At 42.6% G+C, this 24,709-nt stretch overlaps 1 long non-coding RNA gene across 2 annotated transcripts in view; it reads right to left on the bottom strand.

The window, feature by feature from the left end:
• Positions 1–24,709, bottom strand: part of LOC144772960 (uncharacterized) — a 940,307-nt gene that overhangs the window by 582,687 nt on the left and 332,911 nt on the right. The window contains exons 5-6 of one of the 2 annotated variants that reach the window (XR_013599882.1): positions 16,698–16,813; positions 12,800–13,222 (exon numbers count right to left, since the gene is read on the bottom strand). This is a non-coding gene — a long non-coding RNA (uncharacterized LOC144772960). Of the gene's footprint in view, positions 1–12,799; positions 13,223–16,697; positions 16,814–24,709 lie in introns of those variants that run through there. The other variant, XR_013599883.1, reaches the window with a different exon arrangement.

Genomic DNA, 24,709 nt, shown 5'->3' with positions numbered 1-24,709 from the left:
TATATATATACCATTATAGTAAACACTATCAAGCTATATATCAATAACAATTTTAAATTAGCGTTTAATATAGGACGTAAATGATAAACAAAATTCAAACCAAAGCTACATTAAGCAATAAAATCATATCATAAACATCTTTAACCAATGAAAAAAGAGAAGCAATTAAATAAACAATGTAAAAGGCACAATCATTTAATCAACTACATACTTCAAAAACGGCAAATGCTAAAAGATGAGGAACTATGACAGATTCTCTGACCAGACACCTAAAGAAGAAATATATATATATATATATATCTCAACAACCACCTAAGCAAATAAATAAAACTTATAGTTAAGCTAAAGCATACTTGTAAATAAACTTCAAAATGTTAAGTAGCAAATATTTAATTAAACACTCTCCAAATTCTATCCCTTTACATGTACTTCCTAAAAGAAGACACTACAACTTGGAAAAGTATTAAGTGACCAGAAAGAAACAACTACCACTGACCAGAAAAAATATATAACAAAATATACATCAATTATTAAAAAATAATAACTCACCCCAATAGCGAGTAAAGATAAACCCATCAACCTCAATCTATACAAACTACTAACATAAACATTTAAAATGCAACTGATGCTTTTTTTCATTGAACTTAAAAGAAAGCACCTGCTCCACTTTTAAAAACCCCAATGGAAAAGCTGCAAATCAGTGTGAAATATCTAAAAAGAACATGCATGTAGGTATACAAAATAGAAGTAGTTGTATAATTTTACATGTAAATAAGGAATGGGCAATCTTTCAAATATTGTATATACTTATACTATTACACTGCTTTCCTATACAATGACATAGAGAAAGAGAGAGACAAATATAGAATATTTCACAAAGGAAAGCAGTTACCAAGACACAGGGTCTACACCCACAATCAAGAATGTTTATCAACAGAAAATTTTAATTGGAAATGTACCAAATAGTATTGTAAAGGGTGCTATGGAAGGGTCACTACAAAAGATTATGTAATTTATGTAAGAAACCACAACCACCCCCAAAATGTGCCAGAAAAAGAAGTAATTTTTACTGAAAGTGGGGTTGTGTCCTGCACTGTGGCCGGGTAGGACAACATATAGAAGTTTAAAAAGAGAGGACCCGGTCACTGTTTTGTTCTGCCGCTTTTTTATTTTGAGCAGAATCTCACCCTAAGGTAATTAATCCTTGGATGCTTTTACACGTTTTTTTTGAATGATACAAGTTTCAGCACTTTTTCTAGAAATTTTGAAAGAGGTCTGAGGTTTGTTCGTTGCCGTACAACAGACATATATTTACATTTACTATAAACACTTTTTACAATACAAAAAACATTGAATACATTTCTCCAATACACAATACATTTATCAAAAAAACACTTGATCTAGCTTCACGATTGTACCCTACCAACTAGTTCTACCAGGTCTATATGTTAAAGTGTTGCTTTTAATTTAAACCTGGTCACGCAAAGGCTTCAGACTTAATAAACATTTTTTATTCCATTGCACTCATGGAAGTGTTCTAAAGCCTTTTGCGGGGAATGCATTCGTGTTTACGACGAATGTACCAAAGCCAATGCGTTTCCAAGCCCGTATTTCATTTATCGGGCTTTTCTTCAGGGCTTATTAGTTGGGTACCTGTATGAAGATAAGGGGAGGACATACTTTAATATCGGACCCTCACATGCAACGTCACTTCAAGGGGGTTGTTAAAACTTATTTTTTACCTTCCTGTGGTGTATGTACAAGTCTGTTCTGGTTCTTGGCTGACGTTTTCACTTTATTCTGCAAAGTGAAACACAACAAATGTGTCTTTTTCTTTGGGGACATTATGTTATCGGTTTTTATGTAGCCGGAAATCAGCCAGATTCTAACTTACATTTTTGTGAGATTTCTTTTTCTGTCAATACGTGTCATCTGATCTGCAGTTTTTGCCGGTTTTATGCAGGGAAGCTCACCAGGTTCTGTAACGTTTAAGACAGAACAGTTTCAGTCCGGGGAACTATTTATTTGTTCTTCTCGCCCAACTTTTCTGTTGTTAACTTTTACTTACTTGGACTTTTCAGTGTGCTGGCCGTACGCCGGATCGTCAGTTAAAGAAAGGCGCCGCCTCTTTTCTTTGTGTTTAGTTGGCCGCATGCACTGCAAAATTTAAAGAAAATCGAGTTGGGGGATATGTTTACCTTGCGCGGCATAAGTTATTTTCTATCGGGTGAGACATTACCTGCAGTATTCATCTGTTGCCGCTTTCGTCTACCAGATTCCAGCTCGAGTGAATGTTTGTTGGAGTCACATGACTAGTTTAAACTGGGACATGTGATCAAGTGGTTATGGGACATCCACGAGATCCAGCGAGGGTGAAGCTAGGTGCCGAGCGGGTGCCGAGCGTTGCGGGCGGTGTGCCATTGTCGCTCCCACCCCCCTCCTGTGTTCTATGGGGCGTGGATCTATTTCTTTACAAACTCCTAGGTTCCTCACAAAAGAGGTAAACCCCCACTACTTATGAGTTTGTTTTCTTTTTCTTTGTGCACCAATTTTACACATAGTGCTATTTTTAACTTTCACGACCATTGGCAGGGCGGGCCTTAGCGTGCCCCTCCTGTCATTGGCACACTCTCTTACCGGTCCTGATGAAAGCCCAGTAAATTTACACACATAAATGGGCAGAAACATGTTGACCTTCTTTACAGGGTAAACACCAGTATAAAGTAATTGGCTAAGTTTCCCTTCACATATCTTATTTTTAATATGTCAGGTTAACCAGTGAATAAAGTTTTTTGGTACAACCTCTGACATTTTTAAACCTTATAATTTTTCACACTTCATCTTCACAAAAACCTGCTCCGCAGTCTCCTGGCGTCGTAGCACACCGGGGAGGTACTCGATCTCTCCCGGTGGACCCGATGATGAAGCATGTCACCACTAGGGTGAGTGAGGGTTTCCTGAAAAAATAGTGCATTTTTTCTTGAAATTTGGTCCTACCATCGGATCACTAACAACTGGCCTCAGACTTCACGTGCGACACCCACCTCTTTTTATACACCTTACCTGTATTGGTCACTCTTTTTTTGATTACTTGTATATTGCTTGGGGACTAAGAGTGCCCTAAAAACCCTTTCTCTCCTTTTGTTGAGACATGTAGTCCAAAGTGTCATTAATTGGATACATATTTACTGCTCATTGCAGTCCAATTGGGTTTAGGACATTTTAAGTGTGTGGTCTGTTACAGCTGACCCTTTTAACTGTTTTTAGCATTCTCCATATTCGTTCAGGCCTGCACTCACGCAGTCGTATTTCATAATCAGATACGCTTCTCTTTTTAACAGTAATTTCTCCACATTACCCCCACGTGGAGGAGCCTTTATTCCTGACAAAACAGACCATCTTAGGTCTTTTTCCGTATGTCCAAGTTCAATAAAGTGCTGAACCATAGGTGCGTTCAGCACTTTTTGTTTGATTCTCGAACGGTGTTGGGCCAATCTTTGTGTGATTTGTTGATTTGTTTTCCCAATGTAAAGCTTGTTGCACGGACAAACTATTACATAAACAATATTTTTGCTTTTGCAATTTGTGAATTCGTTATGGGTCCATTTGATGGTGTTATGCTCAAACGTGGTGCCTTCAATAGTGCTGGCACACGATATGCAGGTACCACATTTGTGGTGGCCCTTCACCGGATTGAATTTCCATAGGGTGCGTAGGTCACTTTTAGCTTTGGAGGTACCCAAATCTGCCCTAATTATTTGTTGGCCTATGTTCTTGTTCTTTTTTAGCGCGAACATAGGTTTGGCAAATGGAATTTCAAGATTGGACAACAAATGCCAATTTTTTAGGACAACAGATTTGAATTTGTTGGTAAGTGGGCCATAAGTTGAAACACACACCAATTGTTCCAATGGTTTCTTATCTTTTTTAGTCAGTAAAACTTCTCTAGGTGTAAACCACGCACGCTTAGTTGCATGTTTTAACATTTTCTTGGGATAGCCTCTTTCTCTTAGCTGGTCACACAGCAGCTCTGCATGTGTCAGGTAATCCTCTTTTCTAGAGCAGTTGCGCCTGATCCGCAACAGCTGACTGTATGGTAAATTTTCTTTGAGGCTCTGTGGGTGGAAGCTCCTGTAATGGAGGATGGTGTTTTTATCTGTCTGTTTGCGGTGTAAAGTAGTTATCAACTCGTTGTTCTGATGAAAGACCTCAACATCAAGAAATGTTAGACGTGACTTACTATGGGTCATGCTAAATTTTATGTCTTGATGCCTGTTATTCAACCAGTCGTGGAATTCAGTCAAATGAGCTTCCGTACCTCTCCACTGGCACCAGACGTCATCGATACAGTGATATCATCTTACGATGTGTTCGCTATACGGATTATTTTGATAAATTAATCGCTCTTCATACAGGGCCATGAAGAGGACCGCCATCTCTGGAGCATAAGGACACCCCATGGCGGTCCCCTTCACCTGCATGTAGAAGGTATCCATGAACCTAAAAAAATTCCGTTTTAATGCTAAGCCGGCCAGCTCGATTATAAATTTAGTGGGAACTCTTTGAGGTTTAGGCCTTGTGTCTAAGAAGAACTCGATAGCTTCCAATCCCTCCTCTTGGGGGATTTGTGTGTATAACGAGTTCACGTCGAATGCCACCATCAACTCGTTATTGTCATCAAATGGTAAATTTTCGATTTTGTTGATGAAGTCGGACGTATCTTTGATATACGACTTGACCTCACCCATGAATGGCTTTAAGAATATGTCCACGTACTTGGCAATCGGCTCAAGGATGGACTCACACCCGGAGACTATTGGTCTCCAGGGTGGGTTCTGTACATTTTTATGCACCTTTGGTAGGAAATAAATTACTGGAACACGTGGATTTTTCTTGTTCAAGTAATCAAATTCCTTAGGGCCTAATATGCCCACATCAAGTCCTTCCTTTAGTTTAATTTGTATCTCATTTTGTATCTTATTGGATGGATCTTCGGTTAGCTTCCTGTACCATTCAGTGTTACCAATTTGACTGTTGGCTTCTTCTATATATTTCTCTTTCTGCCATACCACTAGGGCACCCCCTTTGTCGGCCGGCTTCACCACTATTGATGTATCTTCACTTAGTTGTTTGATTGCTGTCTGTTGGTCTTTCGTGATGTTTTTTTGTAGAAGATTTTTTGTTTGCCTAACTGCGTGAGTGAGGAAAGAACGGCCTGCTCGAATGCCAAAATTTGTTTCGGGACCATTTGTGAAGTAGGAGTGAAAGACGACTTGTTTGATAGATTTGATGGCTCAGGTATCTTGTTGTTTTCTTTATTGTGAAAGAAAGCTTTTAGTCTAATTTTCCTAAATAGGTCTTGGGCTTCTATTTTTAAGTTGACTATATTTGTGTTTGTGCTGGGAACAAATTTGATCCCAAGTTCAAGGACTGATTGTTCATGAATGGTACGTTTTTTGGGGGAAAGATTGATGATGGATGAGTTATTTACGATTTGTAATAGTTCTTGCTGCGGGTTCTCGTATCCCATGCTTGCGGTTGGGGTTTGAACCTTACTCGGCCCCTGCCCTCGCCCTTCTCTAAAAAAGTATTTGGACGTTTAGACATACCTTCCCTGGGATCTGAATCTCCAGATGACTCAGAGGATGAACTTTCTGAGAAGGTAAGAAAGCGATTTTTTGATCTTCCTTGATATTGGGAAAGAGCGCGGTGAGATTCCTGCTCGGTATAAAAATCTTCCCTCAAATATGGATAGACAGTCTCGATATTGAATGCCTTAATATCTTTCTCAAATTTGTTAATTCTATAGTTTATTGTGTTGTCCTTGAATGTTTAAAGGTCTTTATCTATTTTCTCCAATAACTCTTTTGCTTCTAGTGTGCTGTGGTTGTCGTTGATAGCCTTTGTTAAGGCGTCAATTTCCTCCTGTTCTTTTGCACAAATTCTTTGCGTGGTTTCTACCGTGTGGACCATTAGGTCCCGGCTACATTTGGTGGCTATATAGCTAAACCCTTTCTTGTAAACTGGGTCCTCTGTGAAGACCACAGGAACATTTTTCACTTGGAGTCCCCAAGGTATTGTTCCTGATTTTAAGTGCTGGAACAAAAAGTGCCCGTGTAATTCTGTTCGGACGTGTTTCTGACTTAAAAGCATCAACTTGTCTGTTTCATTCTGCTGTTGAGCGTTTGTGCTTAATTTAAGTGACGCAAAAGGTGAAGGTCCTGCAATTAAATTCTTTGTGTACACCTCTGTGTAGGACAACGTTTCTTCCTCAGACATATTTTGATAGGCTGGGGACCAGAAAGAAAAGAAGTAAGGCAGGTAATTTAGGATATAAGAGAGGCAAGCTCCTACCTGGGCAGAGCTCATGGAGTTACACAGAGTTACTAAAAAACTCTGCCAAATTTCACTGAATTCCGTGAGCGGGCAGTGTATTGCTTGGCCACCTCTAATGAAGTCCCTCAGATGCCGAGCGTAATAGGGGGCCAACAACCCCTATTGTTCCCCAAATAAGTCCCCCACAGCGGGATTGCTGAGACCGTGTTCGATGCCCCATTCCTTTTCTCAACCACTCTGCAAAGGGGCCTCTGGCATACTAGTGGTTGAGGAATAAAGTACCCTTGGCTGCTGAGGGTTGTTGGGGGCCAAGAACCCTAATTGTTCCCACAAGTAAATCCACCACAGCTGGATTTATAAGACCTAGTTGTAGGCCCGTCCTCTTTCTCAACCACTCCACAAAGGGGCCTCCTGGTGCACTACTTGTTGTGAGATGACATTACTTTGGCTGCTGATGGTCATTGGGGGCCAAGACCACCTGCGTTGCCACAGGTAAGTCCCAAACAGTGATATTGCTGAGACCTTATTGTAGGCCCCACCCCCTTTCTCAACCCTTGGCTGCTGGGGGTAATTTGGGCCAAAAACCTCTATTGTTGTCACAAATAAGTACCCCACACCGGAATTGCTGAAACTAAAGATGAGCGTGCAAGTAAACTCCACTCCCTGAAGTGTTGGCAGAGTTTTTCCTACCGAACTCCGCGTTCAAAGTGGAGCGCAAGGTTGCAAAATTCTGCGGAGCGGAGTTTACCACGCACCCCAAGCAAGCACTAGCTCCCAGGATACTCACAAACACAATCCTAAATGAAATACTGCCAAAAGTTGCCAAGAACATCACAGGCAAACTACCAACTGTACCTACTTTAAAACATGTAAACACATACTAAAAACGCTACTAGCGATGCGCCTCATGCTCCTAGAAGATGCTAAGATATGGAAATGCTTGAACATTTAACAGTGACATATGAGGAACCTTTCCTTTTGAATGACAACATAGACAATGAATTCTCTACAGCAAATAACTTACTAAATCTAAACCATAGTCAAACCTAGAGGATGGGTGGGACCTTCAAAATGTGTGCCAAACCATTCATTCAGATACACACCATACAAGGTGACTATATAAACACAAATATTCATTTTATCTGTGCCCTACTACCAACTAAATAAAACAGTGTTTCCTACAAACTCTTATACCACATAAAAAATAAAACAAATAACTACTACCCACAAAAAATAATCACAGACTTGGAGCAAGCTGTAATTCAACTAATTTTAAAGATGTGCCCTATACAGCCATACAAGGCTGTTACTATCATTTCAATCAAAGCTTATGGAAACACCTCCAAAAATCTGCACTAAATGTGGAATATTCTACAAACAGCTAATTTGCCAATAAAATAAAAACAAAGGGCCTTATTCAAAGTACAGTGGCCCTTACGACTGCCTTACCAGTGGTGGTGTTCTGACCACCATCACCATTCCTGGCTCGCCTGCAGTATTTTGAGTGTGGCGGCCGGACCGCTCCAGGACCTCTGTCTCTGCGGGGATCCAGAATCCTGCTGTGCGGGCACAGCGGTCAAGAGCAGTAATATGCTGGCTGAGCAATGTGGTATTGCTGTGCATATTTCGAGCTGTCTACCCACTGCCCATTTCATGGTATTGAGCCCAACATAAAAAGGGTGGTGGAGATGCAACTAAGCGGGCCGTAGCAATGACCCCTGCTGATCCTGGGGTTACATGCAGGGGGACACATGCTGTGTCCTCTGAATTCCTGCATGATGTTGCATGCACGCCATGGTGCATGCCACACCATGCAGAAATGAGCAGTTTGCACTATCATGGCAGCGGGCGACATGTGAGGTTCTCCTGTGAGCCTAACAGACCACCACCATGGGAGCGCTGCAGCACCATTTGCCCGCCATGGATTGAACTCATAATCAGGCAGGTGGGTGTACTATGGGCTTGGTGGTACTCCTGTTGGTGTGGCATTGCTGAGCCAACAGGAGGACCACCAAACTCGTATTGAGGCCCAAAATGATAGAGAATAGCCTATGTCCCTGTCACAAAGGTAGCTAACCACTCCAATTTACTAATAGAAAACCCTATCTATCAACAAACTGAAGACAAAGTAAACCCCCTAATGGATTCTTTTAAAGACACTTAGGTTGTCAGACTGCTTCGCTCCGAACCGAGATACCAACACAAATTCCTAATATCATGGTGGAATGTCTATGACAGCACCTTGGCACAGGGTGCCAAAACAAACAATGCCAGTGGAAGGATGGCACAATGTCTTCCAATCCGCACTAGGCAGAACCCAACTTACGCTCTATAAATTTATAGAAGCTTTGCAAAAAGAACAAATCTACCAGCAACTACGAATGGAGCAATCCGTTAGCCAAGTTGCTCCTAAACTTAGCCGACAAACCACAATAATGTGTGACATGCTACAATTTTAAAGGCAAACTCTTCATAAACAGCAATTACATTGATTCCTTAGAAATAATAAAAATAGAAATTTTCCAACCAAAAACAAATGAAATAAATAAGAACTAGGACCTTATTATGAGTCTGACAGTTCATGGACTGCCAGACTAACGGTGGCGGTCTCCAGATGATCCTATTATTATTAGGGTGTTCAGGTGCCCTGGGACAGCTGCAAGTTACTTGGCACTTGCACAGCGGTCCTGAGGCCACAATATGCTTGGCGGGACCACAATTTACTGCTAAAAGACATTTTGCACATAAGTCTTGGAAACAGCACACTCGACCTCTCACACATGACAATGAATATCAAAAGTTCAAAAATGTGAAAGATGAACTGTCCATTACTCAAGAAGGTATTGTCTTAAGAGCTTCAAGAATTGTCATACCGGAGAGTCTGCAACAATAAATAACTGAAGTGGCCGTTGAAGGACATCATGGAATTGTTGCCACAAAGCGAGCTCTCTGAGATCGAGTTTCGTTTTCCTATCTTGCTGAGAGAGTTGAAAGACAGTTCAAGACCTGTCATTTGTGCAATTGGTTATCTCCCAAAACCACTTCACATGCCTTGAAATGTCTGATTTGCCAAAACATGTATGGAAGATAACAGCTTTTGATTTCTTTGTTCCTCTTGACAATTAGACATCACCTGATGGTGGTCATCGAGGAATGCTCCTGCTTTCCATTGGTAGATCTCCCATCGACCACTCAAGAAAGAGTCATCGAGAGCATTTTTGCGAAAATCGGGTGTTCCATCAATTCTAAAGTCTGTCAGTGGCCCACTATTCAACAGTCGAGAATTCAGAGACTTTCCTAATCATCTCACTGTGAAGGATCAGATAGGCACACCTATTTGGTCACAAGCAAATGGCCTTGTTGAGTCCTTTATCAGCACACTTAAAAGATCGTCAGCTGGTTACATTGGAGAAGCTTAATCTAAAGTCTGCTATCCATGCTGCTCTTCGAGCTAACCGGTTGACTACTCATTCAACAAAAGGTCAAAGTCCTGCCACCTTGATGTTAAGGAGAGCCATGACGTCCAAGTTACCACAATGGACCAACAGAAGATCTACCATAGATGGCAAACGTCGTCAAACAGATTTGTGCCATGAGCAAAAGATGAAAGTATATGACAACAAGTGCTGATGTGCCAAAAAACATACTTTCACTAAAGGTGATCGAGTATTGGTGCACCAACTGAGAAAACGCTGTCCTGGAAAGTCCATTACTCAAGATTCTTTGCACTTCAGGCATCTGCCTCATGATTTACCAGTACCTGATGTCAGAGATGAGACTAAGTTGATTGAGACTGTAGAGAGCCCCATGACTGTATCTCAGTAGCGGTTCCTCCGCAATGATGGAGGAGCGTTATCCCCCGGCTTGGTGCAGAGCCAGCAAACGAAAAAGAAAACGCTGCTCTAGCATCGTTTTATTTTTTGTTTGTCAGCTTGTGCAAGGAGGGGCGGTGCATGGGAGGAGGGAGGAGGAGTGCTTGTGCACTTCCGAAGTGCTCATGTGTGTTTGGCCGGCCGCCTCAGGTTGACCAAAACACACATGCACACTTAGGTTTCTCCAGCCGGCTACATTCAGTTGCCGGGCTGGAGAAACCCCCACAGACTCCCTGGTCTGAGCCTGGGGTCTTATCCGGCCACTCAGACCAATCCCTGTGCTGCTCTGCAGCACAGAGATTGGCTGGAAGCCTGTCCCAGGGGCTGTTGGTACCCAGAAAGAGGCCAGTATGAGCGACACAGGAGGGGGCTGGCGGCATCGCGTACGTTTTAAAAATTATTATTAACCTGTCATACCCTCTCTCTTCCTCATGCCCACTCTTCTCCCCTGCGCACCCACCAGCTACCCCGCCACCCTTTGTTAGTGGCAGCCTCCACTGCTGTATCTGTCCCTACATCATCATTTCCAGTCATGGACGCATCTCTTCTCTCTTCCCAGCCTCAGAGGACAAGATCTGGGAATTTGGTAAGAGCTCCATGATGACTTATAAGTGTTTGGGTGTGGTGAATAGAAATAATGTTTAGAACGTTAAGTTTTCAGTTACTCGCATAGGTATAAAGACGTGTAATACTAAGCTCCATGTGTGGTGTATTCGTTTACTAGTACCCAGGCTTGGGAGGACACTATGCTGGAGAGGATGCTACACATGGGACACCCTTCTTCCCTCCAGAGGGCTACCTTTAGCAGGCGCACTGAAAGTATGCTACCTTTTTGTGGCACACTTCCAGTGCACTTCCTAAGGGCATATTTGCCTCTTTCTCCCATCCCTAATACGAGGCAGGTACAGAGGCAAAGTCATTCTCTTATTTGCATGGTTCACACCCCCTTGCAAATGAGTGAAAGTCCTCTCATGCAAGTGCCGGTGCTACATGTGCCCCACGCTATCGGTATTACAGGAGAGGATGCACAAGAATCTACATCCCCTTCTGTAATACAATTCTGCCCTGGGGATGCACAAAGCAGACACACATTCCCGTTGCACCCCTGAGTCACAATGTACAATATGGCTCCTGGAGGTTATTGTACTTACTCTAGAAATCAGTGTGCAATATCGTGTTCACTGGTTTGAATCATAGTAAGATGGTCATAGGGTCCATGTTCCTGCTCCAGAGCACCACTGTAACAATCAAAACTGGACCACATATCTTAGTAAGATTTCTCAGAGTGTGTTGCAGAGACATTTGTGTAAATGGCAGACCACAATTTGGAACCCTCTGGAAATAACTCAGTGGGTTGGCCGGGGCTGCAAATATCCATGTGTAATCACATAGGCATACATTTGAATCCTTGTAGCTTTTTACTCAGTATCTCATTTAATTCCATTTGCATTGTGTCCTGTGACAAAGGTCATTATTAGTATGATCACATACACCAACCAACAAAGGTCCAATATATCATTTATAACATGCATTGGATTAATATTTCAATACCTTTAGCTATCTTAAGTTCTAAAATTTCTTGCTGGCCTTCATTGAACTACATACAATAATGCACATTTCATTTGAAAGTGTTTAGTTTTTTACAGATGTATAACTTGCACTACTTTTAAATTGCATATCCTTAGTTCATGAGGAGCACTGGGGACAAGAAGGACATTGACAGCATATGCCACCACGGAGAGAGCAGCCGGGGCATGTTTCGTTTTAAAACCATCACTGCAGTGATTTAAATGAGCAATTCTCCATAGAACGTTATCAGCAGGGCGTTTAAGTCATTGTTGCCTAGTTGTAGATCCAGTGCTTAATTTATAAAATAATGAGTGCTGTTTCCCAAAATTGAGCTCTGAAGCCCGCGGCCAATGCTATTAAATATTAGTTTGCTGAATACCAAAGTTGTTCAATCCACTTCTTGCCAATTGAATCTCCTTTTTATGTTTTTCCTTCTTTTGATCTCGACAAATGTCTGATCAGGGAAAATGAGTGCAAGTACCCAAAATTGAGTGTCGGTTGCCCTCACCAGTAATCACTGGCTCTATTTAAGCACTGTGTGGATCACAGCTTTATTTTCACCAGTGTCATCTTGAAAAATGGTTGTTCAAGATTTGCACTGCTCGTAGAGAGTGTCAGGAGAATCCAGGTCTAAATATCCCTGAAGAGACAGGGTGTATGGGGCCCCAATTGTGACAACTGGGGTCTTTTGTTACTGATGTCCTGGTATCTCCATATTGCACAGCCTTCTACAGGGAACAAGGGATACCTTTTAAGTATTTTACGCTTACAGTAGTGAGATAGAACAGTACAAGGCTTACTAACGGGGTTGCGGTAGGCCAATTGACTTTTGTAACCACCATTTAATCATTTTCGGAAATCAAGTTCCCCCACTGAATTATTTTTGGAATCCAGTGGCCCCCACCGCGTCAATGTTGGAATCTGAAGCACAAAACAGTACCTGAATATTTGAAATTGAAGCGCAGGTCTACTTTTTTTTTCAGTTTAATAAGGTTTTATTTTGTTTAAGAAAAATAGTACAGCATAATATAACAACAAGTCAGGGAACAGAACCAATATACGATAATCATGAAATAAAAGTGGAGATGAAAAAGGTTCAGAGAAAAAATGCAAAGGAAGATAATAGTAATGGGAAAGAGAGAGAAGAAAGGAGAAGAGAGAAAGAGGAAGAGATAGAAGAGAAAGGAATAGTCATGGAGAGGAAGAAGAGGATAGAAAAGTAGAGAAAGGCAGCCAGGTAAGATCAGTTTTAATTTTTAAGGCGACAGAAGAAGCAGAAGCAAGTGCAATTCTGTGCTCATCACATACAAAATTCCACCATGTATGCACAGACAATTTAGAGTTGTCCTTCCAGCAAGACAAAATTACTTTGAACGCAGTTGCAATGAGAAGATCAAACAATTTAGCATTATACGAGTGCAGGTCCAAAACATCAGATAAGGAGCCTAGAAAAATATGCAATGATGAAAACGGTTCAGAGAAATGAAAAATACGCAAACAATATTTCCAAACTGAGTTCCAAAAAGTAAGAACAGAAGAGCAATCAAATAGGAGGTGTTTGAGCGTGCCTCGGTGGGAGGAACAGGACCAACAAAGGGGTGAGGAGGAAGGGGAGAATTTAGTTATGCTTACGGGGGTAATAAGAGCTCTATGGTAAAGAAAAAAAAGTGACTGAGTAATACGAGCTGAAATCGAAGTCTTAAACAGTTTAGTCCATAAGCGATCCCAAACATCAACAGATAACGAGAAAGATAAATCATTTTCCCAAACATTTTCAGTAACGGTTTTAGGTCTAAGACCAACATTCTCTTGTAACATTTTATAAATCAGAGCAGCTTTGGGTATTTGTTTAGTAAAGATAGGATATAAAGGAGTGGAAGGAGTAAGGGAGGGAAGGAGATCAAAGGTAGGAAGGGTAGACAGGTGAGATAAAATGGCAGAAGTAATAATGTCAAATTCTTTGCGATAATGTGCAGGTAAATCAAACATAGTTTGCATTACATCAAATGAAACGATGGAGGAATCAGAAAAAAATTGGTGCACAAACATAATGTCCTTTTCTTTCCAATATTTGAAATAGAAAGATTTACCCTTGTACTTAAGATACTTGTTATACCATACACTAGAGGAAAGAAATGTTTGTAGGGGGGAAGAGTCTTTCGAGAAGATGTTGTGCAATAGGGTATGGGAGTATTTTAGTACAGGGTGTGTAGACAAGAATGAACAATTTGACATGAAAAGGGAGTGTTGGAAAGAAAAGTCGTTCAACAAGGACCGTTCAATAACAATCCATCTGGGTAAGGGGGTAACATTAAAATCGAATGCCAGAGAGAAGGCTTGTTTTACTAAAAAGGCAGAATGGTATGATTGGAAATCGGGAAAGCGAACCCCACCTTCAGATTTTGGGCGTATAAGTTTATGGAGGGCAAGACGAGGTCTTTTATTATTCCATAGAAATTTGGAGCAGATGGAGTTTAGCCGATTGAAATACAGTTTAGGGATTTTCACAGGAAGCATGGATACAGTGTATAAAATGTGTGGGGAAATCATCATTTTGATGGTGTCTAAACGACCCCACCAGGAAAGGAAAAGGGGAGACCATAGTAGAAGGAGCGACTGAATTTTTTGAGTAAGGGAAGTAAAGGTCAGTTTGAGTGTGTCCCGTAAGGTAGAGGAGAACCAAATACCCAGGTATTTAATCTTAGAGGGACACCATGCAAAATCAGTCGATGCAAACATATATTGATAACAGGACGAGTTAAGGGGCAGGACCTCCGTTTTAGAGAGATTAAGTTTATAACCAGAAACAGAGGAGTATAGGCGGACTTCTTCTAAGAATGGAGGAAGGGAAGAGACCGGGTTAGCCATGTATACTAGGACATCATCGGCATAGGCCGAAATTTTCGTCTCAATCGAAGACTGTTTGAACCCTTGAATCAGGGGATTGGAGCGGATTTTAATGAGGAAAGGTTCAAGACATAGAATAAAAAGTAAAGGGGAAAGGGGACAACCTTGTCTCGTCCCCCTGGATAGGGGGAAAAATTTGGAGAATTGATTATTAACAAAAACACTGGCACGGGGAGCAGAATAGAGAAGTTTGACTAAGGAAATGAAGTGGGGACCAAACCCAAACCATTGTAAAGCTTTAAACATGAATTTCCAATTAATTCGATCAAACGCTTTCTCTGCGTCAAGGGATAGAGCAGCTAGAGGGGCTTTAAAGTGTTTACTGTGGGAAATAATATTGGCAAAAACACGGGCATTGTCAGCTGCAAGTCGACCTTTTACAAAGCCAACTTGATCGGTTGTGATTAGTAGGGGAATAAGGGATTCGAGGCGGGCCGCTAAAATTTTGGCAAAGATTTTACAATCATAATTAATAAGGGAGATGGGACGATAATTTTTACAAAGGGAGTGGTCTTTGTCAGGTTTGGGGATTACGATTATTAGGGCATCCAAAAAGGATCCTGAGGCTTTGGCATTTGCTATAAAGTAGTTAAATAGTTGCAGGAGATGGGGGACGAAAATAGCGTGCATGTTGGAGTAGAATTCAATTGGGAGACCATCTGGGCCCGGAGCTTTCGCTTTCTTGAGGGAGGTAATTGCCTTGAGAATTTCCTGAGGGGTAATTGCAGACTCCAGTTGATGGAATTCGGTAGGTAGAGATGGGGGAAGGGGAAGATCTTTGAAGAAGCGGGAGAGATCATCATCGTCAGGGTGTGTATCATCAGTATAAAGGAGTTTGTAATAGTTATGAAAAACTTGAGCAATATCCTCATCAGAGGAAACCTTTGTATTGGTTACTTCATTGAGCATAGAGCCAATGGATTTACGCTCAGATTTAATTTTAAGGTAATTTGCTAACATTTTCCCCGCTTTATTCTGACCTCCATGAAATTTAGATTTAACCTTCAGGAGGGTGTTGCAAGCTTCAACTGTGGCAATTTGATTGAGTTCAGATTTAGCTTTGATAAGTTGGTGGAGGGCATCTGGGTTCTTGGACGAGAAGTAAGAGTGTTCTAGGGTCTTAATGGTGGAAAGTTGGGCGATGTATTTGTCACGGTTGAGTTTCTTTTTCCGGGATACATAAGAGATTGTGAAACCTCGCAAAGCAGCTTTAAAAGCATCCCAATTGTTTGAAACTGACGTGTCTTGGGGTATATTGAAGGTAAAGTATTCAGAGATAAAATCTTTAACTTTGGGCATAAAGACAGGGTCAGAAAGTAGGAAAGTGTTAAATTTCCAACGGTTGAAAGAGGAGGAGGTTTGGGCCAGGTCAAAAGTGGCATAAACAGGTGCATGATCCGAAAGAAAAATAGAACCAATTTCAGATTTCTGAATCGCAGGGCGAAGGGACTTACTGACTAGAATATAATCAATTCTGGACCTGGTGTGGTGAACATTAGAATAGAATGTGTATTCGAGTAAATCAGGATTACAAGTTTTCCACACATCGAAGAGGGGACGGGAGGCAATAGCTGATTGGAAAGATTTATGTGTCTTATCAGGCTGGAATTTTGAGGAAGATAGTCTATCCGAAAAGGGGTCTAGCCATTGATTAAGGTCACCAGCTATGACAATGTTAGGGCAGTCAATGGAGGAAATGAGGATTTTTACATCAGTCCAAAATTTAGGGTCTGGTCGGACAGGGCCATAAATATTGAGGAGCACCATTGTTTTGTTTTGTATAGTCACCTTTGACATAACCCAACGACCTTCAGCATCAGATTGAGAAGATAGAATTTGAACATCTAGACCTTTACGAAATAATATAGCAACACCACCTTTTTTATCAACAGCAGGAGAGAATACAACTTGACCCACCCATGCCCTCTTAAGTTTTAACGATTCCACATCAGTACAATGCGTTTCTTGGAGAAAAGCAATCTGAGCGTTCAACTTGGATAAATGGGACAGTACCTTTTGACGTTTAACAGGGTTGCCAAGACCACGAACATTCCACGTCACAAAGTTACACATGTTGGAAGGCAAGGGAGGAAGGGAACAGCTGGGTCCAAGACACTGCAGGAAGGGAACTACAAGGAGAGACAATGGAGGCAAACATGTTAGCACCGAGAGTCAGATATGCAATATGAACAAAGGTAAGACAAATCGGGTAAATATAGAGAAACAATAGACGAGGAAGCATCACGATCATTAGAAGAAGCAAGGAGTAGCAATGAGGAGTACTGGAGTTAGCAAAAAGAAAGGAAACAAGTGACATAAAGAATAGAACGGAACATAAATGAGCAAGGGAGAAACAAAAATGGCCTGTGAAAAGAGAAAGAAAGAGAAAGGAAAGAAAAAGAAGGAAATAGATAAGGAACAGATCAAGGCAAAGGCGCCAGATCTGAGAAGAAAGAGAATGTCTAGATAAAAGGAGCATGGAGACGCCAGCGCGGGCGCCTACCTCACAGAGCAAGGACAGCGCGGGAACATTGATAGAGTATGATCAACAAGAAGAGAAGTCGTAGCAAATAACGACACGACAGAGACCAGACAAGGCCACAACAGTCGTCAAGACAGAAGAGAAGTAAGTGTAGAAAATAGAAAAGAATTGATTTCAGTCATTAGTGTCCATGGTAGGAGCAGAGACGGTGTGCAGGTATTCTCGAAGCTTCTGCGGATCATCAAAGGTACGGGAACGTCCATTGTGTGTTATTTTGCAGAGACAAGGATGAAGAATTCCATATTGAATGTTTAAGTCTCTCATACGGGGACGCAGATTGAGGAACTCTTTGCGACGTGCATTAGTAGCATTGGAGAGATCCTGGGCTATGAAGATGGTGTGGCCCGACCAAATGAGGCGACGTTTTGCTCTTGCAGCCTTAAGAACAGTCATCAATTCAGTGAATTCCAGAAAAAGTAGGATAATGCCTCTGGGTTTGACCGGATTAGATGTCGGACGTCCCAGACGGTGAGCACGCTGTATGTTCAGAGGAGTAGAATCCGGTGTAAGTTCCAGAAGTTCATAGAGGAATTTGCGGATGAAGGACACCATGTCACCTTCCCCAAGGGACTCCGGAACACCGTAAATACGGAGGTTGTTCCGCCTGTTACGATTTTCAAGGTCCTCTGTGTGGAGCTTCAACTGTTGAATTTCCTTTTCAAGTAGAGGAATTTTTGTAGAGACATCCTGGACGTCGCTGATGCGTTGCTCCAGTTGCAGGACTTTGTTTTCCATGACTACCCATCTATCTTCTATCTGCTTGAGTTTCTCATTAGTCGCCACCATGAAGGGTTGTAGGCCGCGTACCTCTTCTAATATGGAGTCCAATACTGGATTCTGAGAGGAGAGGAGCGAATTGGCGATGGAGGGTCATTCTTAAGACGTTTAGGCTTGGTTCCGGTGACAGACGTTCTTGCATGATGTCCACAGATGGGCAAACTGAGAAGACCACAAGACTGGGAGCCACACCAGAATGGGAGAAGGGATGAGACCCTACAAGCCGAGTAGAAGTAGTACTGAGAGAGAGATGACCAGTATGAGGCGCCAAGAAGCACTGGGGAGAAGCTACCTCAAACCGACAATTCAGGCGTCAAGCAACAGCAGGAATCAGTAGGTACGTAACCAAAGAAGTATCATCCAGGAATATGATATGTAACAAACAGCAGAGCGTCCATAAAATATGAAACTCACTGGAGTCAGTAGATAATCCTGAAAAGATTGATATGACAGGAAAGGGAGATATGGAGCATTACGCAAATTGCATCACAAAATGGCCGCCGAGAAGCAGTCTTAATGTAAGAAGAGGTGCTGTGAAGAACTTCGGCGCCAGAAGTCAAGAAAAAGCACATGGGGCATAGTGAGCAGGGTCCGACACATACTTTGGTGCAGTAAGGGTTTAATTGCAGCAGACGGGCTGAAACGGCACCTTCCGAGCCGAAAAACGGGAAGCGAGCGCGGCGGCACAAAATGGCGGCCGCCCGCGTCCCGCAAGAAGAGGGAAAGAAGCAGCGTCAAAATGATGGGAAAGCGGCAGTTACCACCTCCGCCGCCGCTCTCTGTGCGCGGGGACCATGTTCCGCCGCTCGGGAAGGGTTGCCACGAGTCTCCGCGTAGCAGCAAAACTGCAGAAAATCCTTCAGGTGTCCCGCGCTGGTCCGGAGCTCACCCAGGCAGCGCCATTCTTCGCCGGCGCGTAAGCCACGCCCCCCAGGTCTACTTTTTAGTCTTCTGATCTTGGTGCCCATGCTCTCTTTTGGGGCAATTATGTTGGAATATATGACACTACAACGTATGCAATTACAACACATGCTTTTACAATGCAGGCTTTACAACACAACTACCATTACATTGCATGATATTGCAACACATGCCATTACAATGCATTTTTAAAAACTACCATTACAACGCATTCCATTACAATGCATACCATTACAACGCATAACACTTTTAGGGCAACAGTAGGGTAAGTGTTGGATAGTGTAGGGGTAAAAATTACTATTCCCACTCCAGTGATTGCAACAGTAGGGAAAGTGTTGGCTAGTGTAGGGGTAAAAATTACTATTCCCATGTACCCCAAAAGCCATACCCTCCCTAATACTAAGAAAATCTCCATTACTTATCTTATAATGCGGTGAAATGGCATGATTTGTAATGGTATGTGTTGTAATGGCATGCGTTGTAGTGACATGCGTTTTAATGGCATGCATTATCATGGCATGCAATGTAAAGGCAGTTGCGTGGTAATAGTTGCATTGTAAAGTTAGCTCGTTGTAATAACTGTGTTGTAATGGCTGTTTCCCATTATGTTGTAACATAGTAAGGGATGCCCTACGACCCAAGCAACTCGGCGCATTGTCTTTCCTTGCATCCAGGCCAGCTCTTCATGCACCAATGAGAGAGCAGGCATTCCTCTCTCCCGCATCTGCCTGGTAGGGGTTAAGGTATGTCCCAGGACCAGAGCCAGCACAGCTCATTCTCTATTTATGCACCCAGGCCAGCTCTGCGTGTGCCACTGAGAGAGCAGGCACTCCTCTCTCTCTGGTATGCATGGGAGGGAGAAACAGCTGCTCTATGTCTCCTGCTTCTCTGTGAGAGAGTGCCAGGAATCAATTCCACCAGATGTAGTCACAGCCTTACAGGCTCTTCCTCTTCAGTTCTTGGACTCACTGGGCCCAGATGGAAATGACTTACTCAGGGAACAGACAGTGGTACTTTGCTTGTTTTGAGAGCACACTTGATAGGTCCCTCCAGGTCACAGAAGAGATCTGTGCTTCTCATCACAATTGACAGGCCTAGGCCTCTGTGCACACATGGAGTAGCTAGATTCTAGGGCTAACAGAAAAGGTCAGGACAACTGTTTCACAAGCAGTTGGGATCTACGGGCAGGAGTACATGGCTGTTTGCCATTCAGGGGACATTCCTGTCCCAGTACCAAAAATTGTCTACAATATGAAAGTGACTGAAGTTTGCCATTGGTGCTGTTCATACACCAAGGAATACCTATATTTCAAAAATACCCTTTAGTATGTTAGAGGCAGCATTTTGTCATGGTTGCTACCCCCATCATCCTCTTCATATGACATCATTGTCCTTTTTAGTACCAATGATTACCTCCAATATTGCAGAACAAGCATTTTGTCCCAGATGCTTCATGTAGCAAACATTGCTTGCAGATGTTATAGCCAAAAGACATGATTTTAGGCTCAGATTTACCAAGACTTTGAATCTGGTTTGTGCTTCTTTTTTAACGTATTCCTGAAGCAAAATCTACTGGTGGGATTTACAATCCAAAACCAATTAAGATTTGCATTGGATTGTAACCCAATATGCTGCTTTGCGTTACTGTGCGCCAAGGGTACATTCCAGGGGTGATGCATGGGCATTCTCATCTAACTACTCATAGGTTTTAACGCATATCCCTATCTACTAAGAACTGTAGACAGAGATTTGCTTCAAAATCCTGCTCCTACCTGAGGCTGGCGTAACAAGAAGAAAGGCTTTCATTTCTTCTTGTTTTTCCCTATTTGCATGTGTGCCTCGTTTGTGTGCAGGAAGGGACGCCTTCCTCTACAGAAATTATACTTACCACAGGGCAGATGTTTCTGTAGCTAGGATAATTATGAAAAAGCACTGTGACTGGATAGGTCACACTCTCCACAAGCCTGCATTTAACACCACCAGACAAGCCCTGACCTGGAAACCTCAAGGGAAAAGAAATAAAAAGGCCAACAAACCCCTAGCGAGGAGGCCTCAAGGCTGAGTGTCTGGAGATGGGTTACACCTGGAGTCAGATTGAACGAAAAGCCCGGGACAGAGTTGTCTGGAGAGTCCTGGTTGAAGGCCTATACCCAAGGTGGGGTACAACTCAGACACCCTTGCACTATGTTGAAAGAGTGTCTGCGTTGGCATATGGCAGCCAAAGGTTAGTCAGCGCAGGGAGAGAGCACAACAGTGCCACTTTGTTGGGATGGAAAAGTTCCCTGCATGGTGACTGGATTGCTATTGCTGAGTTTTTGTTGTCTTGGGCAAACATGGATCATGCATGTGAGCAATGATATAGGCATTTCTCGTGGACTGGTGTTTTTGAACTGGGGGCATCAAAAGTGCTACCCTCACAGTAGTGAAAGGTTACTGTCTTTGCCAGGAGCTGAGCAGCACGGGTGTGGTGGTGGCAGCTTAATGTGTGGTGATCAGTAGGAGTGAACGGGCATTTTTACCTGTGTCACTGGAGTGAGGCCTACAGACTTACTCACTTAAAGTTCTGCTGCTGTGTGCTTAGTGCTGTGTAGTGCTGTGCTGTGTGTGTGCTATATATATGTGCTGGGTGTATGTCTGCCTGTTAATGGTGCAATTCAGGGATGATGCAGTGATGTGCAGTGAATGTGTGTTATATACATTTGCAGGGCATATGTATGCCAACGAATGGTCCAATACAATGAAGATGTAGTGCCGTGCAGTGTTTGTATAATATGTGCTGGATGTATATGTGCCTGTGAATGGTACAAAATATGGGAGATTCTGGGTTCCATTTGGGAGACCAGGGGCTAACTGAAGGAGCATGAGGAGGTAGAGGAATCTCTCCAGGGAGATTTGTGGATTGCTCTATTTCTGTGAGCTGTGTGGGACACAGTGGCGGAAGAGTGAGCCAGGTTCTTCAATATACTTCAAAGGGTGCTCTTTGATTCACAGAGAGGTCACTGGGAAAGGGTCTGGACACATCTCAAGAAGGAGATAAGGCTAATAAGAGAATCAAAGAGTAGGACTGATGTCCTGTTGTAACCTTTTGATACACATATCACTGTGGCTGACATCCAGGTGTGAACCTCTAGTCCCCCCCCCATCAAATTTGGAGTTTCTCTTGCTATGACAGACTTCTTTCTGGAGGAAAATCAGGGAAGAGGAGAGGACACTTCAAAAGGAAGCAGACCCCCAACATAAACTTCAAAGACTTAGGGGCATATTATCAAGGGGGTTTATCTCCGCTTTTTTGGCTTTAAAAGCCAAGAAAGCAGAGATAAAATTATCTTGGGCCCCATTTTGCATGTCAGTGATATTTATCACTAATGACATGCAACGTGGGCGTGCCAAGATGTTAGCGACTGGAAACAGTCGGTAACATCGCTATCTCATATTACCAACTTTTGGAGATATTCGCGCTTAGCTATACTGTTCAGGAGTACTAACTAACAAGTGTCTAGAGAAGATTGGAAAAGTTAACAGTCTGGGAAAGAAGAACAGGGGGAGAGAGGAGGTAGAGCAGGGGGTGGACAGTGCAAGGCCAACTGAATGAAGGAGGAATCGTTATTCCATATGGCAGAGTGGAAGCAGACAGAAGAGTCCTGCATATATGACAAGACAGCTTGTTCATTCCTAGAGACACCTATGGTTAAGAGAGACTCGTCTGTCAGGTTGTTTGTGAGGCAGGTGGTTCTTCCATCTCTTCAAAGGAGAGAACAGATAGTTTAATCGGATATCTTTAGGTATGCTGGTCCATATTTGTCAGGCTGATCCTAATTAGTGCACGGTGAGGTCAAGACTAGTGTGTTGTTTCTTGGCACAGTGTGTGAAACAAGAAACCTCTCTGCGCTGTCCAGAATTTTTGAGCTACTTGACTAGTTTGAGATCAGAGGGAGGGTATCATGGCAGTTTCCTTAATCTGTCACTAACCAATTGCCCGTGTATTTTAAATTAGAACCATATAATAAAGCGTTCAGCCCTGGGTCACATCAATTAGATGTGCTGGAGCAATCACTTAAATGTCTAGGACACCCAAATTTACAACACGCTGATAATGGTCATCTATCCTTTTCCCTCTTTAAGCCCTCGCTCTTGAAACTGCAACTGAACCTGTGAACTCATCCTTATTTGGAGAGTGTCACCATCTGTTCTGTGATCTCCACCCTCCTAAAAGGCAGCATGTCTCCAGTGACTTCCATTAGGCCACCCTCTTTGAAAACCTGCATCACCCCCCAAAAAAAATATTTACTCCATTCAATTTAATGATATCACCCTCCTAACCATCTAGCCTCACTCTCAACTGGCATCCAACTGGTTGACATTAATGTCAACCAAATTTGAGCCAATGGTCTTCTTTCATTAGTCGAAACCTGAAAGACGTCAATAAATCTGTTCAGCTCATATTTTGTCATACCGAAGTGCAAATTGCACATATCAAGCCATGGCTCTGTTGAGCGATCCTGCCCAAACCAGGTACCTTCTCTTGCATTCACTCCTTCAAATGACATCACCCCATGTTGTCATGTCAGTGGAAAGCAGCACGTCTGGCTGACCGTTTGCTACTCTTGACTTAACTTTTCCTGTGGTGACTGAAAGTAGCAGTTAAAAAAGGTGCAGGTTTGTGGCAACATAGGTGAAATATGTATAATACGGAAATAAATATAAAGCTTTGTGAATGCAAAGCATGGTTTCCTTCCCGTTGACAAGAAAACATGCCAAGGGCTTTCAGGTGGTGGTGCAGAGAGAGGGGCGCCATTATGACAGAAACATGACTGGCAAGAACAAAATGCCATGGATTGTGCTGAGCAGTTCCTGATTCAACATGTCTGGTGCGCTGCAACTTTACTACACGCTCAGTTCATGGGCAGATTTAGACACAACACTGGGATATGCAGATTATTTGCTTTTCAAACGTTCACTGAATAGTAGAGGCCCGAGGCTGTCTTGGGAAACAACTTCCTACAAAAGAAAATCTGTCATTGAACCGAGTCCTACATATAAATGCTGAAAAGCAAATTAATTCTCATACAACCTTCAAGACCACTGAAGGCAAATGTATTCAATATGGTGTTTTCACTTTTTTTTTAGTTTTTACACTTCTTACATTGAAACCGGTTCTCATCTATGTGACGATTGTGATTCTGGGTCACTCAGCTACTGCATGCACCAATGCAGCAGCCGGCCCTCCTCGGGGGGCCTGGGAAGTTTGTGCCAATAAACCTGATGACCCACAAGATTTAGCCGCGGCCGGTAAAAGGTGTACCTGCAGGGCGGTGACATGGGGAGGGGGAGGAGCAGAGTGGGGGGTAGTAATGTATGTATTACGGACCTTAACAGGTAAGTAAACATATAAATAAATAAAACAAATTTCGTTGCGCTCACTGCATCGCATTTGGTGATGCAGTGCACACAATGACATTTGTGCGTTTTTTAACTTTATGTGTCTCTTGTTTGTCCTTTTTTCCTTTACAGGTACACACTGAGAGGAAATACCTCTTACATATATCAGCACCTTAGAGCGTGCTTCACATACAGGGCACTGATAATCACATAGATCCCTGTAACACCCCCAAACATAGGTCCTGAAGAAAGCCAATATAATAAAAAGGCCCGGCTGAAACTAGTCGACCACACTGGACGTGGGAGACCATAAGTCAACCCCTACACGTCCCAAGCCTTTGTTTTTAACCTCTGCCTGGGTAACCATTAGGGACCCCAAGGACAGAATTTTAAAATCTCATGCAAC

The sequence above is a fragment of the Lissotriton helveticus genome, chromosome 8, assembly GCF_964261635.1.
Source record: "Lissotriton helveticus chromosome 8, aLisHel1.1, whole genome shotgun sequence".
Classification (NCBI taxonomy): Eukaryota; Metazoa; Chordata; class Amphibia; order Caudata; family Salamandridae; genus Lissotriton; species Lissotriton helveticus.
The sequence above is the reverse complement of the archived record's forward strand: the minus strand, read 5'-3'. Positions and strand labels throughout refer to the sequence as shown.